Source organism: Myiozetetes cayanensis, unplaced genomic scaffold (assembly GCF_022539395.1).
Source record: "Myiozetetes cayanensis isolate MyiCay16 unplaced genomic scaffold, myiCay2020 scf23, whole genome shotgun sequence".
Classification (NCBI taxonomy): Eukaryota; Metazoa; Chordata; class Aves; order Passeriformes; family Tyrannidae; genus Myiozetetes; species Myiozetetes cayanensis.
This window is the reverse complement of record NW_026087445.1, coordinates 130,682-152,431: the sequence shown is the minus strand read 5'-3', so window position 1 is coordinate 152,431 and position 21,750 is coordinate 130,682. Positions and strand designations below refer to the sequence as shown.

General features: G+C 50.1%; 1 protein-coding gene across 14 annotated transcripts in view; it reads left to right on the top strand.

The window, feature by feature from the left end:
* EXD3 (exonuclease 3'-5' domain containing 3) overlaps window positions 1-21,750 on the top strand; it is a 282,431-nt gene that overhangs the window by 156,266 nt on the left and 104,415 nt on the right. The window lies entirely within an intron of this gene.

The window sequence follows — 21,750 nt, the reverse complement described above, 5'->3', positions numbered from 1 at the left end:
GGCTAGAAAAGGAGCGTTCTCTTAGGGATAAACAAGCCCGTGAGTCTGGCTCAGTGCCTCGTGGTTGAGCTCCGGGGTCTCCTGGCCCAGTGGAGCTGCACAGGCAGTGGAGGAGCAGCACTGACTCCTGAGCAGACACACCAGAGAGCATGTCCTAGACCTCCGCTTATATCTGCTGTTGGATGTTGAAACTGGATCTGTAACTTAGAGAGGAAGTGAGAGTTGCCCGGCTGGGCAGGTTGTCTGTGAGAGGAGACTGATGGAACACCCTGCAGGTGGGACCGACAGAGTACAGGTCGATCTTACTGCAGGATAAATGTGTGTCCTCAGGTATAGCAAACTGCCTTCAGTCCCGGGGTTTTATTGTCCCAGAGCAGATTGCAGTTGTTATACATACATGTATTTGTAGTGGCACGCTGGCTTCTTGGGGATTTCAAACAAAACTTTAGAAAACTTTGTGGATTCTCCAATTCCCTGACATCCCATAAAATAGCAGTGTTCCTCCTGATGGTTGTTGAAATACCATGAGAATCAGCACACACACACAAAACCGTGCTGCAGGAAACCCTGTGCTGTCTGTAATAAATGCACAAGACTGTGCAGCCACTGATGGAAACTGACCCCTCACCCAGGATCTGGGGTCTGGAACTGGTTAACTCTATGGGTTTAGTACATGCTGTCTTGGTTTACGATATAAATAGGGGTAATCAATCTGGCTAGGAGTATATACTAAGTGTTCCCTTACTTCCAGGAGAAATGCCTTCCCTGTAAATTGTGGTGGTGGAACAGCTGCATGTTTTATACCCCTCGGCATGGGAAGATGCTGATTTGTCAAACCTCTCCATGTTCTGAATCATGTATTTACCTACATTCAAGGCTTTTGGAGCTGATTTTGTTCAGCTGTCCTTGCAGACAGCTCAAGTCTGGCTGATATGTTACTGATGCTCTGGAGGAGAACACAAGCTCTTCCAGCTGCACATGCCCAGGCACTGCAGTGCTCTGTGGACTGTGTGTGAGGGGGGCTGTGGGCAGCCCATGGAAATGGATCATCCTCCTGCACTGTGGAATACTGGCAGCCCTCGTCAAAAGTGGCAGATTTCTGCCTTGAAGAGGGTGCTCTGGGGCCTCAGTGGCCAACAGAGACCTCAGCAGTTCTTTTGTGTATTCTTTCCTCCTTCTCTGCAAACCTAATTGGGCTTAATTAGGATGGAGTCTGGATGCTGAAACTGCTGAGCTGTGCCTGCCAGCCTGCCCGTGCTGCTCTGGGGCCAGATTACAGAGCCCAGGGCTCCCAAACTGCCCTGGCCCTGCCCCCTCCTTGCAGAGGGGTGACAGAGGGTTTGGCTGTCCCTGAAGTGGGGAGCAGGTTGGGCACATGAGTGGGACTCCAGAAACACCTGAGTGCTGCTGTGCCCATGCTGGGCAGAGGGAAGAGGATGAGGAATACTGATCCATAACCTGGGCCACTCTCCTCCTGCATCTCCACAGAGCTGGTCTGCCGGTGCAGGGCTGGGTTATCGACACCATCAGCCATCACAGATAAGCCTTTGCTGTGTGTCACAGGAAGCAATGTGGCATCCTGCCTGCCTCCCTCTGTCTCATAGAGCAAGGGCTTGTTTTGTCTCTTGGGCTTCTGTTCTGTAAATGATTGGAGTGAATATGTCAGCAAATATTGTTGTCATAACAATTAATGCGTGTAGTGCAGAGCCCACGGTAAAAATAGGTTCCAATTCAATGTTGTACCCAAGATTGCTGGAAAATATGTTTTCTCTGTCATCTCCCTCAGCAGGGATGGAGGGGCTCTCTTTTGCAGACATAAAGAATGGGATTGCTTTGTCATCCTGCCAAAATACTGCTGCTTTTTCTGTTAAAACAATGGCCAATACTGGTTACCTCTGTCTGACTTAGAGCAGCAAGTGCACAGGGAATGTCACCCAGAGGCTTCTCAGCATTTCTGTTCCCTCTTGAGCTGGGCTTTGACTTGGTCGCTCCAGTTAAAGATTCCAGGAGTGGGGACTGCAGCCAAAGGTGTCAGTGGTGGCACAGGAATGGCCTTCTTTTTCCATGCACCTCTCAAGTGCTGCGTTGTAAGGACTTGGTGATAGTCATGGAGAAACCAGCTCTGCACAGCAGCTGTAGCCAGGCCTGGTACTGCCTTTGGTGAGGAATGTTTTATGGGGAGCTGAGTGAAAATAAGATTAATTCTGTCTTTTGGTGACAGGCAAAAAACCCCTGAGAAGTTCTACTTTTCACAGCCTTAAAATATTTGAAACCCATTCCCTCTATTTGAAATGCAAATGTCCTGTGCCTGTCCCCTCTGCACACATTTGAATATCTTGTATGCAAGTATCTTGTGTTTCACATATCTGAAGTACCTCTTTCAGGAAGGGGTGATGTGAAATGATGCTTGGGGAGTTCTGACATGATCAGGTCAGCACAATGAGTCCTTACAGTAGTCAGGAAAGTCTCTCTGGAGTTGTCAGGGGCTGTTGTGGACAGCCTTAGGGTCAGCTCACAGCCTGGCTCACATGGGAGGTCAGCGATCCTCTGCTCTCCCCAGCTTGGAGGGAGTTCTAATGCAGAAGTAGCATTTAGGAAAGAAATAAATACCAAAACTTGCTAAGGAAGGTGGCTACTGGGTGGCTACAGTCATGGGTATGAGCAACCACCAGCTGGGTCATTTCACAGAGGGAAATTTGGCTCCTCTCCCAGGTCCCTCCATTCATGGAGGTTGTTGTCTCCCACCCCTCCTGGTGCTGCAGGTGGGATGTCCCTGCTTGGGGACATCCTACTGTGACACTTGGGTATGTCCTGCCTGTCAGGACAGCAGGAGGACATTCCAGTCTCATAAAGAAACTCTTGAAGACAGACATGCTTTGGCAGATATTACCTGGGTGAGTGGTGTGGCCTTTGCCATCCTGCTTTTCCATGCTGTCTGATTGAAGGTCCACCCAAAGCAAGTGTGGGCTGTGTCTGTGGACCTGCCAGTGCCTCTTCACTGACTGCTGGGTGAGCCCCAGGTCTCAGGACGTTTCACTCCACATGGCTGGGGTGAGGTGTCTGGCCCTGCCACGTTCTTGTCAGTGACAAAACACTTGTGTGCACGCAGACCAGGGGTGCAGGGCTGGCAACGCCACTCCTCACACACACTGACAGGGTGAAATCACGGTTTGAGTGGTGATAAACTGAGGAGATAAACACTGCAAGTTGTTAGCTTGAAATCTTTATATCACGATGATTGGAAGGGAGAACAGGGTGCTCAGTGTTGTATGGGCTCGCTGAGAAATTCCTCCTGCTCTGGGAGAGTCTTGTGGTTCAAGGATTCTAACTGTGCTGTAAAACCCTTGCTGGGGTGAGGCTCTGCAGCCACATTTGGGGCCAGGAAGGCCTGTCTGTCTGCAGAAAAGCTGCCTTTCCTCAGAGGTGAAGCTGCTGCTCAGCTCAGTTCTGAGTCCGAAGCTTAGCTGGGGGACCCGGGTCCTGCAGGGCGGCTGTGCCACCCCCACCTCCCCTGGGCCTCTCTTTCCTTTCCCACCCTCTGTTTGACTTGACCCTTTAGCCTTTAAGCTGGCCGGGGCAGGGACCCTGCTTGAACAATACCTAACTCCACGGGAGGCTGATCCCAGGTGAGGTTTCAAGGCTTTCCTGCAAGGAAAAATGATTGCAATTATATCCCCTGCAAAAATAAATGTGTGGGGGAGAAAAGATCTCGGGCTCCAGCTGCAGTTTGTGCATCTGAACAGCCCTACATTGACGGTGGGATTATCTGCAGATTCAAATACGTTGTCTCTTTCACTTCACTGAATTCTCTGATCCTAAATAAGCAAATTACATCACCTATTCTGATGTCCTGTTTAACTTATGACCTCAGCCTGAGTGCTGCAGGATGTGAGAGATAGCTGCTCGATTTCATTGTCTGGAGATCTGATATATTTTTCTCCTTCCCCCCTTCCCCCCCACACCTTCCCTGCTCTTTCAGTTTCCAAACCACTCATCCCAGCCTTTACAAAGGTGTTAGCAAGGGATTAGGAGTAGGTGGGGAAGAGGGGGGAGGAAGAGAGGAAACCACCTTTTTTTTTTTTTCTTTTTTTTTTTTTTTTTTAAATTAGGTGCAAAAGCATTCTAACAGTTGCAGCAAATGTTTCTGGGGTTTTGTGGTTGAGGTAACGAATTTCGTTGCTGCAAAGCTCATCATGTGCAAGCTGATTTACGCACAGGGAGCCTGGGATGGAGCAATCCATTTAGCAGGGACAAAGAAAAAGGCCTTATGATGAGATGGAAACCCTGTGCTTGAGGCACTTTGCGAGAACCTTTGAAGCCAGCCTGGGAACTCTGGCAATATTAGTCGATAATTAGTAATATAGATCCCTCAAGCTGTCGTTTAGATTGAAAATGTGCATGTCTCTCATGAGCCTCTGTCACACCAATCTGATCAGCAGGCTTCTTTTTCTCTTTTATGTGGGTTGCTCTGTTGGTCCAGACGATGATGAGAACTGCCAGACATCGTCTTTCTCACTCACTTGAGAGCAGAGCAGCTATCTCCTGCTCTAGAGTGGCATGGAAGTGGAACCAGGGCAATTTTGTTTTGTGGTCACCTTTCGTGGCCCGAACAAGTCATTTTATCCATTTAAAAGTACCAGTTGTCCTTCCTCATGCACAGAGAAAAACCAGTAGATTTTAAAGGTTGCATATTTTGTGAGATGTTTCTGCCCCAGCAGACAGCGAGGCGTTTGTTTCAGGAGTCACTTAGGAAAAAAAGCATCTTCAGCTCAAGCAGGGCTGAGGTGATCATCAAAAAGTTCAAAAATGTCAGTTCTCGAAGCCCCCGATTCAGCTTTTGAGCTGCTTTCAGCTGATGTAATATCACATCCCCATTTACTTCCTTTCAGCCCTGAAATCTCTTTGGAAAGGGCTGTGTCACCATCTAAATGAAGAATTGGAAGGGTCATGTGCGTTGGATTTCGATGACTTGGGAATGCTGAGAAAGGGAATATCATTTGGAAACCCTCTGTGGTTTAATAAAAGGTTCATCCATAGGATGCAATTTGTCAGCGCCTACAGGTCAGGAAAACCTGTGATTAAGAGCATCTGTGGTTTACCCAGATGTGTGAGTGAGCTGCTTACTCCTCCCCAACTCATCACCCAAACCCAGGGCTCAGCCCTGTGCCTGCCCATGACGTGGGCTGTGATTTCTTGCTTCAGAGTTCGATTGTTCAACACAAAGGCTAAGGCCCTCTTAATCTTTCTGTTTATCCTGGGCTTGGCAATTCCGATGTAATCTGCAGCTTGTGCTGCAGAGGCTCCGGCCAGGAAGCACAGCTGGTATTATTCTCCCTCAGCAGACACTGCTGAGGGAGAGAATTGCCCTCTAAAGGTGCTTGTCTGGGGCTATGTGAGTGTGAGTGGTGAGAGCCCCTCGCCCTGGCACCGCGCCCCATTCGCTGAGCCCTTGGTGTGCAGTGGCTCTGCAGGACGGTCCTTAAATACCATCGGGCTCTGGGATAGCTTGTCATGGCCAACTCTGCTGCTTTCGAGCCTCTGGTCGGGATTTTTATTTGCCAATCTCTAAGGCTTTATAAACCATGGGGAGAGCTCGCAGTGAGTGGTTGCTGTTACGTGCAGGGCTGTGGGGACACACCAAAGCAGCACAAAGATCACAGAATGGTTTGGGTTGGAAGGGATCTCGTCCAGTTCTAACCTCCCTGCCACGGGCAGGGACACCTTCCACTAGCCCAAGGTGCTCCAAGCCCTGTCCAACCTGGCCTTGGACACTTCCAGGGATGGAGCAGCCACAGTTTCTCTGGGCAACCTGTGCCAGGGCCTTCCCACCCTCACAGGGAACAATTCCTTCCCAATATCCCATCTCACCCTGCCCTCTGGCAGTGGGAAACCATTCCCCCTTGTCCTGTCCCTCCATCCCTTGTCCCCAGTCCCTCTCCAGCACTCCTGGAGCCCCTTTAGGCCCTGGAGATCTCAGTGGACACCGAGCAAGGTGCCATTTGTGGGTACCAGGCAGGCGGGTGAGCAGCACACTGTCCATGACAGCTCTGTCACACGGTACTTGAGTGCATAGAGCACCAGTCCTGTAAAATTCCCAGCCTGCATCTGGCTTAGCCCTGTGCTCCTGACCACGTATAACTCAGAGTCCCCCAAAAAAAGGGCTCGACTGGGCCTAATTCTCAGCAGCGAGCGCGGCCGGCGCTGCCTGGTTCCCACAGACTGTACACTTCCCTGCCAAGATTTCAGTATCTTCAGAAATTCAGTGGAGCATGAAGGTCACAGCAAGGGGAGAATGACAGCCTGAGAGTTTTTTTTCCCCTTTCAGCAGCTCGGAGCAGACTGTTGTCTCTCTCTCATGTTGACTGTTTTCATAGGGTTAGCGTGAAGTTTATGTTTTACACAGCCCAGTGGCAGTCGGAGCTGGGAATGCAGCAGATCAGCTGTGTTTCTTCAAGGAAGACGGTCTCATGTTGCAGACTTTCTTTCTCAGTGTCTGCAAAAGCTTGGTTTCCAGTGGAATATCCTTTAGAGATCTTTGTCTTGAGGTTCTTTTTATGGATGTATGTGAGAGACCATACCCGAGGTTTCGGTTTGGGTGTTTATTTCCTTTCTTTTATTTTCACTTGCAAAGCTGCAGGCGGATATTAAACTTGGGCAAGGGGGGGAGGGGGAAGCTGTTCATTTTTCACGGTGTTATGAATTCCAGTGCTCAAAATGATGATGCCAAATTAGCCATTAGAGGTCAAACCTCAGCTGACAGAAAATGTTCTCTTTTGAGGAAGTCATCCTTATTCCTGGGAACCAGTTTTGTTCTCCTGTGCTAAATGCAAGAAAGGTATGAATGTGTGGTTTTTCCTGGAGGGCAACACAAGCTGGAAAAATGCTGGGTTTAGCCAGTGGAAACAGTACAAGCAAACAACGATTGGCAGTGAAAACAGCACTTGTATTTAGACTAGCATAGAAAAGAAGACACAATGTAGTGCAGAGTAAATGCCCTTTTATACAGCCTGTACAAGGCTTTTTCTTCCTCTCGTGGGTTTGGACAGACTGTGAAGTGCGTTGGTCAGCAGAGATGCTGGTGCACTGGGAGAAAGTAATGAAAGGTCAGCGGGTGACAGTGATGGAGTGACTGTAAGGAAGGCGAGGAACTCTCTGGAGAAGGCAGTGACACAGCTCTAACTCCCATGTGTCCTGAGGAAACCGTCCCCATGGTTTCTCTCAAATGTCATGAGAAAACAAGAGATTTGTAGCCAATTTAAGTTCTGTTGGTTTCCAGTCCCCTGTGCCTCCTGAGGTCATAGTTCAGTGTATTGACTGTGTCAAGAAGTCAAAATTCCCATGTTCTATACACTGTGGAGTTTCTCCTCCTTTTTGACATTGGTGCCCTTATAATGTTCTTTGTTTGTATGTCATGGTGAGGATGGGTTGGCCAGGTCGTGGTGTTTGAATGGCTGTATATTTATACCAGGGGGTTCCCAGGATGAATAGCTTGTGTATAAATCAGCAGTGCAACCAGTGGGTCTCATTATTTGAGAGACCTGGTACATCAAAAGTTCAATATTGTCATGGCGAAGTTCCTGTTTTCCCAATGGAGAGACCAGCTCCATTAGCAGCTCAGGGGCAGTGGATTGGTTTGAACCCATCCAGAAGACCTCCAGGCCTTTATTTTCTTCCACAGATCAAGAGGATTGAATAGTGGCAGGTAGGATCCTTCTAAACATCTCAGTGTGGGCACAGGCAGTATCACAGAATCACAGAATGGTTTGAGTTCAAAGGACCTTAAATCTCATTCCACCCACTGCCATGGGCAGGGACACCTTCCACCAGCCCAGGTTACTCCAAGCCCCGTCCAACCTGGCCTTGGACACTTCCAGGGATCCAGGGGCAGCCACAGCTTCTCTGGGCAACCTGTGCCAGGGCCTCTCCACCCTCACAGGGAACAATTCCTTCCCAATGTCCCATCTAACCCTGCCCTCTGGCAGTGGGAAGCCATTCCCTGTCCCTCCATCCCTTGTCTCCAGTCCCTCTCCAGCTCTCCTGGAGCCCCTTTAGGCCCTGGAAGGGGCTCTCAGGTCTCCCTGGAGCCTTCTCTTCTCCAGGTGAACGGACCCAGCTCTCCCAGCCTGGCTCCAGAGCAGAGGGGCTCCAGCCCTCTGATCAATTTAAGGCAATTTGTTCCCAAGTCCTGCTGAGAATCTGTACAAAACCATTGTCCTGTTGTTGCAAATGCCATTAACTCCTGCTGTGTGCACTGTGGGGAGCACAGTTCTGCAGTCATCCCAGCTCTGCAGTGTTTACCAGAGCAGCATCAGTGCTGGCAGCAGACCTTTGTTCCTCTGGAGGGATGTGGGATCCCCAGGTGTGTTTGGAGCTTTCCTTGGAGTCAGCACTATATGCTGGGCAACACATACTTGGCTTCAGTGTAGAATTTACCAGATCTGTAATTGCTCAGCAACATTTATCTGAAGACCTTTAGGCATTAAACTGTGTAACTTCTGACTAGCATAACTGGACGAGGTGACCCCCTATACCAAAACCACATGTCCATGGATCCTGGTCACATGTGGTACCTCATTGTCTTTGGCATCTACTGCTGCAAAGGCATTTCCAGCTGATAATGAAGATGGTCAGCAACATATGTAGGGGTTTTTGGCTTTTCAGGGAGAAAGATCTTGTGCCCTGTAAGGTGCATATGGTTTTAATGACTTGATGGAACAGACCATTTTGTGTTTGTGTGAACCCTCTCATCCAGGGGCCACACAGAAACAGGGCCAGGTACAGCAGTTTCCTGGTGAGAAGAGAAACAGAAAGCTTTTAAATGAGTTTCACAATTCACTCATTGTGTCAGTCTTGATGAAGATGACATTTTTCAGTTATTGTGATGAAATGCAGCTATGCTGCATGCTGCAAGCTCAAGGTAGGATCTGACTTAGCTAGCTTAGAGGGACAAATGGCAGCGCAGGGGTTTGGGCAAAGGTGGAAAACATAACATTCAGGACATGCTTCTTGTGAGTCATTGTCTTTTCTCTGGACAAGGGGATTTGGATGATTTACTTGTCTTAAGACACATAGTCTGAGTTGATCACCCTTTTATTCAGGGAAGTGCTGGGGCAGGATGCAAGTGAAGGCCTCTTTTTGTCTCATCCCCAGACGCTTCTCCATTCCCATCCCCGCCTCAGCTTTTCTCTTGTTGGTTTCTGGGGGAGCTGCTCCTTCTGGGGTATTTTAGTAAAGTGGGAGAGTATCTGATGTCTGAGATGAGCACAGCAAAGTTTATTTTCCTTACTTCCCCTTAAAATGTCTGTCCTGCAGGGTGTCCCACACCCCACGTCCCCTACCTACCTATCCATTCCTCATGTTTGCAGCTCATGTTAGGGGAGGGGGCATGTGGGCAGCCTGATGTAGCTGAAATGGGAGTTCCCATCTGCAGTTGAATCAGTACTTTTTAGTCACAATGGATTGCAGGAACAAGTTACATCTCAGGTGCACCAGTGGCATGGACTGTTTCACCTCTGGCAGCCTGATCCTGGGGCTTGGCAGCAAGGACAGGTGTCCTGCAGAGGTGTGGGTGGACCAGTCACCTCTGTTGGGGTTTTAATTTGGCAGTCTAATTTCATGGACTTTAAAGAAGGGGAGATCACTCAGCTTGGTCCTGCAGGAGGAAATGAGCTGGTAGTTGGAGAAGGAAGTTGGTGACAGAGGAGTTAGAGGAGGAATATGGTTCCCTACAAACAAGGTCATGTGAATGGCTGTTTGGTGACAGGATGGAGTGATTGATGTGCAGGGAGTCAGCCTGAAAGCTGAAGCCTCTCAAAATATCTAGGACGTGGTGGAAAAGAAAGTTAAGAAGACATCAAGTAAAGCTAGACAGCTCTTGCCCCCAGCCCAGCTCACGGCTCTGGCTGCGCTGCTTCCCTCGGCATGGCTTTGCACTCTCCAGTTCCCGACTGTGTGATTTGGGCACTGAGAAGTTGTTCCCTCTGTGCAGACACTGCCCTGTGCCGAAGGATTGAGCCTTGGCTCCCAGGACCAAACCCTCAGTGCAGCCGGGACCAGCCCTGGCCGGCCCTCGCTCCGGCTGCCCGCGGCCATAGGGCCATTCCTCCCCTGAGCGGGGCCTTCCCTGGATCAACCACATTTACTGGCATTTACTGGCGGGCTCAGATTACCCCAGTGAAAATAATCAGTTATGCAAAGTTACGCTGTTTAGATTGGGTTTCTTCTGTGTGGCCAGCGAGGTGTGAAAGTCAATCTGCGCCGCAAACGCTGCGGGCACTTTCTCTATGCTGGCTGGGATGATAGCTCCGGGGTCTGGCTGTCGACTGTCCCTGGGCTCTGGGCTGGGCTCAGAGGGACACAAACCACAGGAGGTTATGATGGGACACCGAGAGCCACACGGTGCGTCTGAACCCGGCCTGGCAAAGCCAGAGGGTTGCCCGTGAGGTTTGGGTCTGGCTGGGCTTAGGGAGCCCTTTGGTCATCTCAGCCAGGAGAAGGCTGGTGAGGGCAGGCCACGGCTGCTGATGGAATATTCTTGTTATGGTTTTGCCATAGAATCACAGAATCATTTAAGTTGAAAAAGTCATCTAAGATCATCAAATCCAGCCAGTTCCCCAGGACTGCCAAGGCCACCATGTCCCCAAGTGCCACATCCGCACAGCTTTTAAATCCCTCCAGGCTGTGCTGCCTGTTCCAATGCCTGACCATTCTGCCTAATACTGACTCTAAACCTCGTCTGGCACAATTTGGTGCACTCCTGTTCTGCCCATGCTCTTGGTTCACACAGTAAACAACAGTGTAAGCAGTAAATTCTCACAGTTACAAGAAGGACTTGCTGTTGCAGGAGTATTTCATGGTGTCCTTCTAATACCTTTTTTATGATTGTCTTCCTTTTCCCCCAATAGAATCACAGATTTGGAGTTTCACTGCAGAATAGTCCCTGTGCATCAACAGCCCCTCGTGACTGTCCTGCTGGCAGCCATGGTTTCCCTGACATTCCCACCCAGAGAGACCCAGCCTCACTCCCAGTTTGAGCTGGTGTGGGGAGGCTGCATGTGGCATGGGGCTCAGGCTGGAGCCCTGAGCCAGCACACCAGTGTGGCACTGTGCTGTCTGTAAGGTCACAGCGGTGGCACATCACAGCTGCTGGAAGGGGCTTGCTGGCTGCTTGTTGGTGTTCATAAGCATGGAACATTGGAATATGCCAAGATCCATGAGGGATGGTCCAAGGGTTGCAGGCCCAGTGGAATGGAAGAAACACAGAAAGGCAGCACATGCATATTTAAATCAGTGTCAATTTATGCTGTCGCTGATCTGTGACTTACCGCAGTAACATTCATATTCAGCTTCAGTGCCAAAAACAATACTCAGCTGCTTTCTTACTCCTTAATGAAAAATACCTCTTTAGGGCTTCTTTGAAGTCCCCACCCCTGAAAATCCCAGCTATATTGTCATCATTGTTACTGTTAACAGCCCCTACCAGGATCGGGAGCCTTTCCTGACGGATAGCTCCGCGGGGGCTTTGTCCGGGGCTTCCATTCAGCCCTGCACTATAGCCAGTTTGAAATGGCTAATGACGGGCCTCCCAGGGGATTGCTGCCAAGCTCTCAAAGACCTCCCAGGTTTGGAAGTGGCAGGGTGTCCTTTTCCTGGGGCCAGCCGCAGGAGGAATGCACACACTCAGATTCTCCTACCTAAGCTGCATCAGCCGAGTTATTTTTTCGGTTGCAAAGAGTCATCCATGCGTGCAGAGCCGGTTGCTTAGCAGGAGAGAAATAGCTGTGTCAGTACAGGACATGGAATAAATAGAGGGAAAAGGTTAGGTGGGGAGATCACCACTAGTTTGATGCGTTATTGTGTTTTAACGTTGAAAATACCCTTTTGGAAAAGTGCAGAAAAATATGAAAGACTTTGAGAAACTAAGCCGGGGTCTGTGTCTGAGGTAGGACGAGACTCATCCGTGCCTGGTGTGCAGTGGGGGTGCAGTGGGTGCAATCAGGAGTGTGAATGGCGTCTCCATGGGTTGGGCTCCTACCTGCCATTTGCAGAGGAGAGACAGAATAACACTGGAGGATCCCTGAGGATCTGCTGGGAATGGGACTGGGGACATTTCTGCCAGGATTTCATGGGAGTTTCAGGTCTGTGTAGGCAGACACTGCGGTCGGATGAAGCCAGACCTCTACTCTCTCCTCTCCCCTGCCCCAGTCCCACTTTCACCCCCCCTCTTCCCAGCACAAGTGCTTGTTTAACTGCAGGGCCGCTGGATCAGGGAACTGATCCCAGTTGAAACGGACCTGTCAAAAGCAGATGGTTAATTTTATCCCCACTCAGCTCCCCAGTCTGATTCCCTCTGCAGCTGCCCAGATGTGCGGCCGCAGGGAGGGAGGCAGGGGGGCTCTGCCTCTGCTGGGTCAGCACAGGCTTGTGCTGGCCAAAACCCTGTGAGCCACAGCTGGACGAGCTCAGGCCGGCAATCCCACAGCCCAGCCCAGCCATGGGGGGCTCACCAGGAGCCCCTGTGCTCCAGGGCTGCCCACTCTTGGCTCTGGAGATGGAGCCTCAGCCTGTCAGCCCTACTCTGGCAACATCCATTCAGTTTGGACCCTTCTGACAGTTCCAGCTCTGGTTTTCAGGTTGAAATTTGAGCTGCAGCTCAAAGCGAGGTGTGTGCTTGTCTCTGTGTCCAGACACTGCAACGTGTCGGGCAGCACAGAGCTATTGTGCCCCTTGGGCAGCTCTGGGTCTTGCTGACCGCAGCTCCCAGTTTCCAAGAGTGTTTCTCCATTACTCCAAGTGAAAAGGACTCTTCTCTGTGCTTAGCAAATGCATTTCCCAGAGAATATGTAAGAATTGTTTCATTTCTCGCACTTGTGCTGCCAAATGCAGTTGAACCTTTTTCTCCCACTAATGGAATCCAAATTAATACATTCTCTTCTTATTAAAATAATTTGTTGTGTTTTTTTTTATTGAGGGGAAAGCTGCCCTCTCTGCAAGTGATGCTGTGCCTTTAACTGGGCTGCTGCTGTACAGAGCAGTTGAAGCTTCATTTAGTCTGAATGAAAAACTCCATGCGAGTTGCTGAAGAGAGGAAGCCAGTGGTGGATGATTTACTTGAAATGCCCTACAGCAACAGGGTTATAAATGAGGAGGGGAAACACCAAGAGCACTGAGATCTGAACCAGAGGAAATGCACAAAGCCTTGAAGTGACCTTATGCAAATTCCTAATGATGAGACTTAATTGAACTCATTTTTTCCAGGGGTTGTAAAGATCAAAATAACAACAGCCTTGAAATGCAAAGGTCTCTGGATAATGCATGTGAATGTATGTTGCATACAGCCGAAAACTGCCCCGGGTTGGTGTGACCAGCCTGCCTGGCAGCAGGATTCCGGACCTGGGCTTGCTCTGGGAGCTGGGTGTGCCCGGGGCCAAAGGAATGCCTGGGGTCTCCTCCTGCCTTCCACCTTGAGGATGAGAGACGCTGCCTCTGCAGCTCATCTGAAGCTCAGTGTTTCTGTGCTGAGCCCCGGCAATCCTGGGTGCCCCGGCAGTCCTGGGTGCCCCGGGAAGCCTGGTGTGTCCCAGGAAGTTGGTAGTGTTCTGGGAAGCGAGTGTGAGGCTGGCACAGCTGCTTGTGAAGTGAGCTGGTGTCCTCAGCCTGGCTCTGCGGGGCCGGTGCCCCACCACAGACATGGCAATCCCAGTGAGGAGAAGCAGAGCTGCTCCCGAGGGTCCCGGGGCTGTGCCCTGCTCGCAGGGGCTGCTTCCCAGTGGGAAATAGTGTGGGCATGTGTTCAGTGTGACAGTGTCAGAAACTGATCCAGAGACTGTCAAGACCGAATTCCTGGGCTGTTCCTAGAGCTTTAGATTTTTTTTGTCTGGGCTTTTATTTGGCTCTAGGATTCGTGCCCCGGAGGGGGACTTTTCACAAGGGCACGTAGTGATAGAACAATGGGAAATGGCCTTAAGTTGAAGGAGGTCAGGGTTAGATGGGATATTAGGAAGGAATTCTTCCTTGTGAGGATGGTGAGACCCTGGCACAGGGTACCCAGAGAAGCTGTGGCTGCCCCATCCCTGAAGTGTCCCTGCCCATGGCAGGGGGTTGGAACAAGATGATCTTTAAGGTCTCTTCCAACCCAAACCAGTGTGTGATTCTGTTTCTCCTCCTTCATATTAATGCATTCGTGGCAACATGACGAAGTGTTGATCTGGGGAGAAGAGACAAGTTGGGCACGGCTGTTAAAAATACTCATTCCAGATTCTGGTGCCTAAATTCTCTGTGCTGGTGTTTCCAAGGACTTGCAGTGAGGCAGCCGCATGAGTTGCTTGTCTGTGAAACACCAGCTGCCAAAGTCTTCTGAATTTCATTCAAATACCAGATTAATTATTTTGTTTAGATTCACAACCAGCAGTAGAGAGCAGGAGGCTCTGACCCAGCGAAAACCAGCGGATATGGCTGTGAACAGCAGCTAATGAAGATGAAAAACCTTCCCTGTCTGGAGGAATCCAAACACAGCCTTACAGATGAGTCTGCTGGCCCAAGTGCAGCTGTTTGTCTTTCCAGTAATCTGAAGCCAGAGCAGAACCCTGAGAGGCAGAGAGGACAGTGACTGTGTGTGTGTAGCAGAGGTCAGTCGTGTGTTCAGCTTCCTGTGGCAGAGGTGAACTCCGTGGCACAGTGGTGCCACCGCGGCTCCATGGACACACTCCCGTGAGCACAGCCTGGCTTCCCACCTCCATCAGTCCCAAGGACAGCAAGAAACTCAGCGTCTTCCCTTCGGAGGGAAGCTGGAAAACCTCCTCTGTATTTAAAGTTCCCATGGCTGCAGTTTGAATTTGGCACACAGTTGGCCATGGGGTTATCTGAGGTCATGTACTCAAATAGTTGTAGATAAAACAAGGGCCTGTTTGGATTGGAAATCTCCAGAGGGCTTTTCCTCTGCGCGCGGGTAATGATATTGCAGGAGGACAGGAGCCAAAATAAAGACTCAGCTCCGTATGCAGTAGCTCAGTACAGCAAAATGAGCAATGGAAAAAAAAGAAGAAAAAAATAAAATGAAAAAGTCTGTTTTCATTACGTTATTTTTTGAACTTGCTGTTGGATGGAGGAGTTCCAGCCAAGGAGAGGGAGTCCTGCAGTGAGGCGCCATCCAGGACTGGGCTCGCCGCGCTGCTCTTCCAGGAAATTCCCTGTAGCTGTGGAAAGCCTCTGCTCTCCGGCTGGGCTCACCTGCCCACGGGCTCAGGAGCAGCCACCACGGCAGGTCCCACACTGCAGAGCTGGCAGGGCACGGGGATACTGCCCGGGGTTCCCCTGACTCCTGTTCCTCTGCTCAAGAGTTTTGTTCTCAAAATCCTTACCAGCCAGGGCAGCTATAAAGAGGGAGAAGTTAATGGGTTTTGGAAGTTAAAGAGGGAATAAGATTCTGTCAGGCTCTTTTACAGGCCCTTGGGCTTTTATGGGAAACTATTTCCTCATGGCTAATGGCAGGCTGAAAGCACACTGGGACAAGAACTGCGAGTCAGTACTTTTCCAAGCTGCTGTTGGAGAGCAGTGAATGCGAGTAACAGCAGCTCTACCCTCTGCTCAGTGCCTGCTACAGTGATCTTTGTGCCTTCCCAGCCTCTTGTTGGGAATATAATTGAAATGCAAAAGCAAAGTGACAAAGGTGGGAAGAAAATTTGGCCTTCAGGAGCTTTCTGTCTTCCTTGGACGCTGCAGTGATGGATGCTGCTGTAAACACATCACCTAACAGGGAGTGAGAAAGTAAAGACAAGACAGGAATGAGGAGAAAAAGCCAGAGAAGGTGTTCTTCACATGTCAGAGCTCAGGGCACCAGAGACACTAAGCAGGACTGTCCTCTGGGTGCCTGGTGAGAGCACAGAGGGATGTGGGGTGGCCCGTTCTGTCGGGAGTCAGGACCGATGTATTGAGAGCAGCTCCGGTTCTTACCCAGTCTCCATTGCTCTGCTTTCTGCTCCCATGTAGTGGGACAGTATGAGCAATCCTCCTGCCCACACTTGGAATGCCAATGGAGGGCAGCTGGGCAGTGTTCCAGATGTGCATTCCAGGTGGCACATTGGCAGTGCCACCTCCAGGCTGATCCCAAGAGGGAGTTGCTGCTTGAGAAGAGAGCTGCTCCACAGCAGGTCACCCAGGCATTGCAGGGACCTGCTGCAAGTCCTTTAGGACTTTCCCCTGAAACCTCTTACTAATAGGAATTCTATTTCTGTACAGAAGTTACCCTAAGACAGCTCATGGCTCTGTTGTGGTGGTTCATTGTGTTGGGTTCAAGCTTGCTTGTTGAGGAACTCAAGATGTGGATGTTTTGGTGGTGTCTTAGACGTGAGGAACCCAACTCTCAGTGAGTTTAGTGGGACTCACATATCCCTCTCCTCTGGGCAGCTGAGAAGAATTCAGACTTAGCCAACAAATCTTCTACACTTTCATTAGAGTTCATCAGGGTGTTCGTCGGAGACTTGGAGAGTTTGAAAGGTTGAATGCACAGAATCACAGACAGGTTTGGGTTGGAAGGGAACTTAAAGCTCATCCAGTCCCACTCCCTGCCATGGGCAGGGACACCTTCCACTAGCCCAATATCCTTCAAGCCCCATCCAACCTGGCCTTGGACACTTCCAGGGATGGGGCAGCCACAGCTTCTCTGGGCAACCTGTGCCAGGACCTGCCCACCCTCACAGGGAAGAGTTTCAAATGTAAATCTCTCTCAGTTTAAAAGTGTTCCCCCTTGTCCTGCCACTGTGTGCCACTGTAAAAAGTCATTCTCTCTCTGTTTTATAAGCTCTCTTTAGGCACTGAAAGGCGGAAATAAGGTTGCCCTGGAGCCTTCTCTTCTCCAGGTGAACACCCCAGGTCTCCCAGCCTGTCTCCAGAGCAGGGGATTTTCAGCCCTTGGAGCAACTTCATGGCCTCCCCTGGACTCATTTCAGCAGGTCCACATCTTTCTTGTGTCTGAATTTATCAATTTATTGCTGTCCCCTGCCTGGATGAAAACAACTGATAAATGCAGGTTTCTGGTGCAGATTCTGAAGTTTACATCTTCCCAATTCTGTTTCTGCTAGGATATGCTTTGAATGTATATTCACATTCTTTCTGTGAAGCCAGTTTGTTAGTAGGAAGGGAGTCATCAGAAGGTCATGTATTCATCAGGATTCATTTTTAGAAAGGGAATGAGGCTGCATGCATGTCTCTTTGGAGCTTTGGCTCTGCTTTTCTCCTTATAGGGAGTATTTTAATAATGGGAACATGTGTCATTTTTCAGCTTATGGAGACATACAGTGAAGTTCCCAAAGAGCCTTCCTTGCAGTCAGTGCCACCAAGGCACCTCTGTGTCTGTGCGTCCCGTGTTCCTACACTGTGCTTGTTACTGCAGCCTTTCTGTGCTTCCTGATGTGTGCACAGTGTGCTTTTAGCACTGGTGTCATGACAGATTGATAATCATAGAATCACGGAATCATAGACTGGTTTGGGTTCAAAGGGACCTTAAAACTTATCTCCTTGTCCCTGCCATGGGCAGGGACACCTTGCACTAGACCAGGTTGCTCCAAGCCCTGTCCAACCTGGCCTTGGACACTTCCAGGGATGGGGCAGCCACAGCTTCTCTGGGCAACCTGTGCCAGGGCCTCACCACCCTCACAGCCAAGAATTCCTTCCCAATGTCCCATCTAACCCTACCCTCTGGCTATAGGAAGCCATTCCCTGTGTCCTGTCCCTTCATCCCTTGTCCAAAGTCCCTCTCCAGCCCCCTTAGGCCCTGGAAGGGGCTCTCAGGTCTCCCTGGAGCCTTCTCTTCTCCAGGGGAACCCCCCCAGCTCTCCCAACCTGGCTCCAGAGCAGAGGGGCTCCAGCCCTGGGAGCATCTCTGTGGTCTCCTCTGGATTTGTTCCAACAACTCCACACCTTTCCTGTGCTGAGGACCCCAAAGCTGGAGGCAGCAGTTCAAGTGGGGTCTCACTAGAGCAGAACAGAGGGGCTGCCCACAACCTGCTGCCCACACTTCAGACACTGTAGGTGAATAGTATTCCATCTAAGCACAGGTTTTTTTTGAGTTGCTGGGTTTCTGTCTGAGTGTACGTGGGAAAAAACAGTGAGTCCCGACTGACCAGAGATAGGAAAACCAAGAGGGCTTGGCACTTGCGGAGATGTTTGTGATGACACTCAGGTTTTTCCTCCTCATGGGCCTGGGTGCAGGTCATTAGCACCATCCCTGCTGCAGGACAGTGGCTGTGTGGTCAGCTGGGTCAGGCTGGGTGTGTGGTTGTGTTCTGTCCATTGGTGTGACAGGCAGGGTCACTTATCCCAGTGCCAGCTCAAAGGGGACAGCAGGTGACTGATGTGTCAGAAGCACTGGTAGACAACACCCATCCAGCCCAAAGCCAGCTGGGACAGGGGAGTTTGAAATTTCTAATGTCTTTTTCTAGACATAAGCACTGACTCCCTGGCCTGGCACTGGGGGACTACTTTGTGTCACCTCCCTGCCCTACCTTGAGTCCTGGAGCAGAAACTTCGCTGTGGGGTTTGCTGTACAGTCACACCACAGCCAGGTTCTCTCACTCACCTCTCTGGGGCAATAACACATGTTACAGAACCTCATCTGAGGGTTGTGATTTTGGCTCAAAAGCCACTCAGGGCTCAACAGAAATGCCAAGGACCTTGTTTGCAGCACACGGGCAAAGCTGGGAGCACGAGGGAGACATTTGTCCCCTGAAGGGTCTGTGTGATTTGAGCAAACACACATCTGGCAGTTTTATGATGGTGACATTTTGCATTTTTTTTCCTCAGCAGTAGAGCAAAATTAATCAGAAACGCTTTGGAACGACAACTGGTTTATAGGGATCACAGCCTGAGTGCAAGAAGAGGCTTGTCATCGGGGCAGCCTGGGAGCTAATTTGCTGAGACATTCAACTGCCTTTAAATCTCCACTGGAGAATTTTTGCACTGCTGGTTGTGGGTCACTTGTGCTAATTTGGCATTTCTTAAAGCAATTTACATTTTTCTTTCAGCACAAACACTTATCCTCTCTAGTAATGAGAACACTCCTGTGCTTGGTTTCGGGGGTGGTGGTGGAAGCAGTTCAGCTCTGAAGGGAGGCAGCTGTTCTCCTTGGCTCGCCAGCAGCTTTCAGGCATTTGTTGAGCCTACAGAGGAAACACATTCTTAAAGTCTGTGTCAGGAGCCCAACTTGGAAGGCAGAAAAGCCGTGTGAATTGTCAGGGTTGCTGTAAGACCTGTGTTTGTTACAGCACTGGGGATGCTGCAGGGCATTTGTGGTGCGTGTTGGTGAAACCCTCACGGGATCTACAATGCAACACATCCAGCAGAGTTGAGTCAGGAGTTGCTGTATGAGAAGGAAAAGTGGTCATGTGATTATTAGTGCACAGAGATGGACTCCTGACCTCAGTTCAGACCTGTGGGTTTGAGTGTAACCTGGCCAAGAAATGAGTTGTTATCAATGCCATACAAGTAAGGCTGTTCCTAAAATAATTTAATACTAAGTGTGTGAAGCAAACCCCAGATGCTGCCCTGTCCTGTGCATCCCAGAACTGGAGGAACAGTGAGACAGTTGTGCCTGAGTTGCTCAGTTCTGTGTCAGGGCAGGGTCAGTTTGAATTTCAGGAAAAGCTTCTTCCCCCAGATGGTGGTTGGCACTGAACAGGCTCCCCAGGGCAGTGGGCACAGCCCCAAGGCTACCAGAGCTCCAGGAGGGTTTGGACAACACCCTGAGGGACAGGGTGGAATTGTTGGGGTGTCTGTGAAGGGCCAGGGATTGGACTGGATGGTCCTTGTGGGTCCCTTCCAGCTCAGGGTATTCCATGATTTTGGGGTCCTGGTAGTGAGCTTGAAGGCTCTGGAGAGGCATTTCCTGGTGAGATCAGAATTTTGGCAGTTAAGGAGGGAGTAAGATTTGGATAAGGATGATTTATTTGGTGTGGAATACAAAGGTGCCAGGACCTGCTGAAGAGGACAGTGGCACATGAGAGGACTGCAAAGCCCATGAGAGCTCGTGCACAAGCCAAATGCAAAGCAGGGACCAGAGCAGAAGTGTCAGAGAAAAACCAGGCCCTGGTGACCCAGCCTCCCCCTCTGGGGTCCAGGAGGTGTCACAGCCCTTGGGGTGGATTAGCAGGAATTGAAATGAGGGATTTCTGTTAGAAAAGGAGATGGTTGGCTGAAGCTGGGAGATTAAATAGTCTTTGCAGATTCTCACTTCTGTGCCAGCAAACCATGAATTTGGGTTTGAAGTAAAAAATGTCATTCAGATCAGTCTTTCCAGCCTAGGTAACATTTTTCCAAAACATAAAAGTGCAGAACAGCTACTTCCCAGAAGGAGACCTCCAAATGGGAGATGGTTTGTGTGTAGCTTGTCCAAGCAACAATGATTAAAGGTTCCTCAGGAGGCTTGTTCCCTCACTGGGGAGTTGAGCCTCTGCTTTGAAGTTCCATCTCCAGCTGGAAACTCACACAAACCTTTGGGCCAAGAGCAATTTTTTCCCTGAAATACTTGGTATCAATGCTTTGGTACAAATCTCTTATTTGTGTTTGGATTCTGCTTTGTGGCTCATCTACCTTGGCAGGAGACATCCAGCTGGTGACAAACTGGATTACTTAATGAGGGAAAAATCTGTATTCCCTGGAAAGATACTTGGGGACCTCAAAGTCCTGCCTTGAGATAAACACTCATCCCAGCCAGGGGGGTGATGGGAGTGTTTTACATCACTCCCCTTTCTTGTCAGTGAGTATGGAATACCCTGATGTGGAAACAGAGTAGAATCCTTTGTCTGTTTGGAATCAGGGACACGCTCCCATCAGCAGTTTTTTCCCTGTGCATGGAGCAGTTGGTGAGTGTTATCTCCCTCTCCTTCTCTCAGTGCATTCCTGAGGGCTCCAGGAGAAACGAGTGGCCTCAGGAGAAGGTCCACATTGGTCCCGTGCTGCAGTCACCATCAGAGGGACCTGCTGGTGATGACTGTGGGCTGTCCAATTCAGGACACGCTGCACTGCAGATCTCCCTCCTCAGTGATGGAAGACCTGAAAACTGTTCATGTGTGACCCCGAAACAAAACACGCTCTCGTTGCCGCCTGATGGGCTGGGTTGATGCTGGAGAGTTTCATCTTCCTTCCAGGACTGCTTGGTAAAGGCTTCCAGAAAGCATTTCCATGCAAGAAAGTCCCATCTCCTGGTCTCTACCCCACCCCCAGTCACAAGCATCTTTGTGTAGCCCTTCCCCATCGCTGTTTTCCCATGGCAAGAAGTGCCTAGTTCAGAAAGCATCAGCCCTGAGCCCTTTGATCTTTTCTTTCTCAAGAGAAAAAAGATTAAAAAGAGACAAGAAGTTAAGGATTTGTGAGGGGGAACGGAACATGAATAGCAAATTCTGCTGCGGAGGTCACCTCCCCCCAGCTTTCTTCCTGTGTGATCAGGAGGAGGGAAGGGTGCTGAGCGGGTTGTGGGGGATCCAGGGAGGAGGGGAGTAAACTGGGGGCAGAGGAGTGGGGGTGGAGTGGTGAAGCCCTTCAAAAGGAACAATGCTGCCAGCTCTGGCATTGTCAGGCGGCCCTTTACAGAGGGCCATGAATACAGGTTATAAATTCTTTGGCCATTGAGAGAGCTCTCCAAACCTGACTCCATCCTGCACTAAACTAGGCCTGAGCCCTATCAGTTGCATAGCAATGAATTCATTTACATCTGGATAGTTAATCTCCAATTCACTTGACAGTTTATCTCCCCCTTGG